Here is a 6,728-nt window from a genome sequence, read left to right as displayed (position 1 = left end):
AGTGACAGTATTCTTGAACCGCCCATTCTTATTCTTATTCTTAGAGGTGGGGGTCAGTGCTATTCAAGTTCCTGCGACTTGTGAAGATCTATTGTGACGGGTCCCCGTGAATAATTCTCGCCCTCCAAGCCCAGGTCTAAAAAGAGCCTGGCTACTGTGTGGAAGGCGAGAGTTTACATTTTGATAGATCTCCCCCTCCAAGCCCAGATCCGTAAAGTATCGGGCTATTAGGTAGGAGCTAGCTCTTTAACATCTTCAGGTTTACCCAGTGGACCCCCGAGGATGAGGCTCCTTTTATGATGTAAAGCGTCACATTCACATAGAATGTGTATAGGCGTTTCCTCATCTGCACCGCAGAACCTACATCTAGAAGTTTGGGAAAGGTTCATTCTAGCGCGGTGTTTGTTCAATCTGCAGTGCCCCGGGCGGGCTCTAGTGAGAAGCCTCACTTGATGAGGCTGAGCTTTATGAGGTCGAAGGCAAACCTTTGCGATTGCCCTTTTATCAGTTCCTTCGCATGGTGCTGACCAGGTACTTTTTGTCAGGGCATTACGCTCTGCCTCCTGGCCCATGAACTAAGCTAATTTAGGATTGATCTCGACGGAGCTCAATGCTTTTAGAGCAGCCTGCGCAAATTTTCATAGCTGGCATAGATGTGAACCACCCATGCGAGTGAAATTAGTAAAAAACCAGTTGAATTTTTCTCGACATTGACAATCCAATGGGACATCCTACCTTCGGCTGGCAAACTTTCTTCGTATAAAACGCTCGCCATTCATCTTTGAACAACCAGAATTTAAATTTCATTTTTACTATATAACTTTAAATTAACATCTGTAATTAATGTTAGGATTTGGTCGTGTATCGAGAAATGTGCAAATAATATATCTATATGTATTTTCAATCGTTTCTGAAATGAAACACCGTATGTCGATGTCAAATACATATTTGAGATAATAATAAGCTTTTCAAATCCATTAAACGAATAGGTATTACGTATTTCATTTAAACTGTCTACGTGTGTTATATCGAACCAACAATAATTTAAACTGTTGCTGTGTGTCAATAAAACATTTTCTTTTGTCATAAAATTATAACAAACACAAAATACCTAAAGGAGCAAATTTGGCTAGAAACAATATACAGCGGAATAAAATTGAAGTTTACAAGTAGGCATGGGTAACTCAATTTTAAACCGGTTCAAAAATACGGTTTGAACACTTTGAGCTGTTGAGCTGCAGCTCAAACTTCTAAAAGGCGGCTCACAGCGGTTCTTGTGAGTTTCGGTCGAATTGTACGTGTACGCGACGCTTCAGGTCAGCCGAATAGCGCGTTAGCGGTGATTCGATGCACCATACATTTTTTTGGGCCGAACGATGCGACCTGTATCGTTCGGCTCACTGCCGTTTTGCGCCTGAGATCGCGACAGTGGCATAAAATAGTTTGAGCTGATCTGCGAGCCTATTCAAACCTCCAGCTCAAGTAATCGAGCCTATTCAAACCTCCAGCTCAAGTAATCGAGCTGCGAGCTGACCCGCAGCTCAAAAAATTATTTTGAGTTACCCACGTCTGTTTAAAAATGACACGAAAGCCATAGATAATACATATTTGTTAGTGTTTTCACTTTTCATTCGCTGTATAGCAAAATTGTCGAGGGTTTTTCAAGAATAGCAATAGATATCTGTAGTCTGTGATAGCAATTCGACAAGGCGATCGAGATGACCACTCAACTGTTGTCGAGTGGGGGACAAAATGTCGCGCCTTTCCAGCATAAGGCCCCCAATCTACCAAGCTCTATAAAATTATAAAATACAAAAAGAAACCTTTTACAAAATTTACTTTTTCATGCGGAAAACCATAGAACTATTATGGTTTTCGTTCCGCCTTGCCTGGAATTCTCAGGTTTGCCAACAAACATCCCAGTATAACAAAAAGGATACATACTTGGGTACTAGCATTGGTTGTCGGAACTGAACTCTTGTCCGTCTGTGTTGTTCTTGTCCCATAGAAGGGAAATGGTAAATTACAAATCTAAATAGTAGACTAACTCGAGAGAACCACGCGCCGACCATGCTCTAGGGCCAGTTTCGTCTGCTTTAAGGTCTGAGAGATTGTTAGGACGATTAAGGTCTTTGCATAGGATTGTTTCTACTGTTGGTATTAGGAAAATGGTTTTTGCGAGGAATTTAGTACTATGAAGAAAAGTAATTTCGCCTGAGTTGGATAGGGATCATGTTAGGATCTGTGTTAGGATTTTGCCGGTAGTGTCTTGATAATTTGATGTTTCTCTGTGATTTGTTATAGATACGTATTATTTTTCTTCTGTTGATTGAGTGCATGTTGTATGGGGCAAATTATTCTAATGTTTCCTATATGTATTTGGCTTTCGTGTCGTTGATTGATTTGTTTGTATTACTACGTTCTTCTTCCTTTCCGATGCGAGATCTGGAGCGTGCGGCCGCGGTCTCAATTTGGAACTAACACTGTATTTCTCCGCTGTCAAACTGGGAAATTAGAAAAAGGTGATTGTGCTGACCATGTGTATTTGATTGATCACAAACTGACAATACTGCAGTGAGGGGTACAATGAAAGTTTTTAAAGTCTATTTGTTTTGTTATTTTCGCGGTTTGATAGTAAAGAAATATTAAACTTTTGCTTGATTAGTTTTTAAAAAAATTGATATTGATATGCGAAACTGAAGAAAGACTCAAGTCTTTATGAACAGTTTCGGGAAAGGGGTGGATGCTTTCATTGTATAATCATCTCCATTCCCATCTGGTCCTCTCTTCCTTGATGTTATACATATCAATGGCTTTGCCTATATTCTTGTACTTATTTCATACATATATTCCTATATTCTTGTATTTAAACACATGAAGTCGTTTTCTGAACTCGTGCACCCATCACCACCTGTGTTCCTGGACAACAACAGTTTAACAGTAACTTCAAAAGCCAACTATCTAGGGCACATACAGAGACAGAGAAGAGCCATAAATGTCAGCGCCTCTATGCTAGCAAGAAAATCATCTTCATATCGTATTTGACATCCACGTATACAGCGCGTGGAATAAATTGAGGGTCACCTATAATCACGCCTGCCTAGGTACCGCAGTGCCTCCGAAATGTTTACAGCTGGACGGGTAAACACCTTCGCTGCCCTACTTCGCCAGAGAGCTTGGACCCTATGGGAATGCCTGAAAAGCTCCAACAACGCGCTTCTCCAAGCCACTGCAGGGCGGATCCACTCACCCCCGTTCGAGCGATGGCGGGATATGCTGAGGCCACCATAAGGATATTAAATAAGATAATTAAGTGCTTTGATATGTTTCTTTTTTGGGTGATACCGTGTGTGTTGGATTTGTTCCGACGTTTTGGCTACCATTGCAGAAGCCATCTTCAAGGTAAACTGAGTGTTTTGTAGGCCTCCGTGGTGTAGTGGTCAAGATGCTTGACTCACGCACGGAAGGTTCCGGGTTCGATTCCCGGTGAGAACACAAAAATTAAAAATGTGATTTTTCTCAAGCCTGGGTGCTCTGTGATGTAATTCACCACTGTAATTAGGCCTCCTGGCCTGTAGTGGTGCAAAAAAAATGTTAATGTTAATGTTAATGTAGAAAAAGTATGTGTTTAAGTACTAGTAATTTGTACTGTGTCGCAGTCGGCAGTAGGCACATTTCTATTCATTTTTGTAGTATGTAGTGCTGGGAACCATGTTGAGTTTAATTTAAGCCCGTTGTCTTTGTTTATGTTATTTGGGTGTCTGTGTATTTCAATCGCCTCTTTTATTATTCGTACACTGTAATTACTGGGTTTATGCAAAATTTTCGGTTCAAAGGTGGAAAAATGTCCGGTGTCTATAGTGTTCCGCTATTGCAGATTTGTGAGGATGCCCAAGTTTACACGCTCTTTTGTGTCCGTCAATCCTTTTCTTTGCTGTGCGCCCTGTTTGTCCTATGTACACTTTATCACATCCTTGGCAACTCAGTTTATAAACAGCTTCCGTTTCCAGGGGATTCTTATCTTTTGGGTTCAATAAATGGTTCTTTATTTTTCCCACAGCCCCAAACGTCGTTCCAATATTATTCTATTCAATTTTATTCAGCACTTTGGCTATCCCGTCAGCTGCCAGTAACATTCTGTACATATGGTAGGTATGCAGTTCTTCTGGTAATATCTTCTTCCTTGTTCTCAAGTGCTTCGAGTATAAAATTTATAAGATAATTTGATTTTATATGGTAGAATTGGCTCTGCACTATGTGGCCATTTTACTGGAATAAAATACAAATACATATTACTTATTATTATATTACTATATAATATGATGTCTATCGTCCTTGTAAATGTTTACTGCCCGCCAAATATAGCAATGACTGAGACACGCTACAATTTTTTCTTTAACCTAATGCCTCATAAGTTAGTTGAGACAATACAGTACATGACAATGCTTAGTTATTCTGAAAACTGTTGACAGCAGTGTTTTATTTTGGTCCGAATGGGTGAAATCTCTTGTAAACTTTTCATAATGTAAAAAATAAACATGTTTCAAAGAAATATTAATAATATTAATATGTTATCAAACACAGCCAAGCTGTTCACAATGTATCATATCTATTTATAAAAAGTTCAGCGCTGTGCGTGCGGCAACGCTGTTCACAAAGTACTAATTCGTTACTTCGGGGGGTTCCCCGCTCTCCGCCAACAGAAAGTAACGAATACTTATGCGAAAGTAACGAATAACTCCGATTACTCAAAAGTAACGAAAGTTTGCAAGCCTAAACCGCAGATGCAAAAACCAACAAAACACAAAACAAACGATTAGGATTATTGAAATGCATACAACGTACAATAACGAAAATCAAACTATTAGATTATTTTCATAATCGAATAATTAGATTATTTTCATAATCGAATAATTAGATTATTTTCATAATCGAATGGTTCGAATATTTTCATAATCGAATAGTTTGATTATTAGATTTTTCTATTAATGATAGTTTGTAATAGTATACATTGTAAAATATTTCATTTTTTTCAAATAAAATTATGATTAATGCAGGTTAAGTTTGAAAAATCGAAGCAGCATAAAAGAACCTGCTGACGAGTTGTATATGCTTTCAATTCAGAAGGACTTCAATTTTAAAACTGTTGTGTAAAGATTTTTGAAAAAAAATGCATACGAAGCCAATTATGTTTTTTTCTCTAAAATATTCATGATTTTTTAAAAACTTTGTATCATTTAGTTACGCTGAATTAAACACGTTTACGGAAAACAATAATTTATTTGTATATCCTTAATAATTCATTCCAGATAGCAATGTAAACTTGACTCAAGCTTGTATCAAGTTTGAAGTACGAGTATCAAGAGTGAAAGCTTGACCCAAGTTTAAGATTGCAACTCTGTAAACTTGAGGCAAGTTTAAATCAAACTTCCTAGTTACCATCCAACAAACTTTCATGATGTTTGTTTTTAAAAACATCCTACAAGTTTGCCACACCAACTTTCATGCAATTTTGGGTTTATTTCTACAAAGCCACAAAAAAACTCGAAGCTTCTTAAAAATATTAAAATCAAATAAAATATCTTGTTTTTAATACCCAGTATAAATATACTGAGCAAAAATAAATATTTTGAATAAATACGGGACCCTCCTATTTTTATTAAAGCGTGCTACCAAAATTTATCTTTCCCAGTTTTTATCTTATTTAAAAAGTCTCTCCAGGAATGTGTTTTTCCATCTCAATGGAAGAAAGCAAACATCACACCAATATTTAAATCTGGATCAAAAAATGACGCAAACAACTATAGGCCAATTTCAATACTATCGACATTCGCTAAATTATTTGAAAAAATTATTTACGAAAAATTATTCCATGCAGTAAAATCCTATATCTGTCCTTAACAACATAGCTTTTTCTCCGGACGCTCGACCGTTACAAACCTTACTTTATTTACAAATGATATTTTAAACACAATGGAAAGTGGTTTCCAAACTGATGCTATATATACTGACTACAGTAAAGCCTTTGACAAAGTTGATCATTTAGTCTTAACACGCAAACTTTTGGCTATAGGTATACATGGTGATCTTCTGCGCTGGCTGATATCATATATTAGTAATCGATGTCAATCGGTAGTAATTGGTGGGTATAAATCTGACTGGGCAGAAATCTCCTCTGGTGTTCCCCAGGGAAGTCTACTCGGTCCCCTATTATTTCTTATATATATATATATAAATGACATTGATGTTTGCTTTCATTATTCAAAATTTCTTCTTTATGCCGATGATATGAAAATATACGCTAAAGTTAAATCTCGAGAAGATTGCCTCATGATTCAAGACGATCTTAATCGTCTAACTGACTATTGTATTGAAACTAAACTGTTTTTGAATATAAAAAAATGTGTCTGTATTACATTCACAAGGAAAAGAAAAATTCTTAATTTTGATTACAAACTAAACAATAATGTACTAATGAGAAAGCACGAAATTAAAGATCTTGGGATTGTTTTAGACTCAAAACTACTTTTTGAATCGCATATCAATAAAATTACCTTCAAAGCATTGAGCATGTTAGGTTTCATAATTCGAATGAGTAAACACTTTAATAATCCAAAGGCCCTTATTTCATTATATTATACATTTGTCAGAAGCCATTTGGAATACGCCTCTCAGATATAGAATCCCCAGTATGCCATATATATACAAGTAGAATAGAAAATATTCAA

The sequence above is a fragment of the Micrasema longulum genome, unplaced genomic scaffold (assembly GCF_059751315.1).
Source record: "Micrasema longulum isolate JH-2025_06_02 unplaced genomic scaffold, ASM5975131v1 h1tg000074l, whole genome shotgun sequence".
In the NCBI taxonomy this organism is placed as follows: Eukaryota; Metazoa; Arthropoda; class Insecta; order Trichoptera; family Brachycentridae; genus Micrasema; species Micrasema longulum.
Note: the sequence above shows the minus strand (reverse complement) of the source record.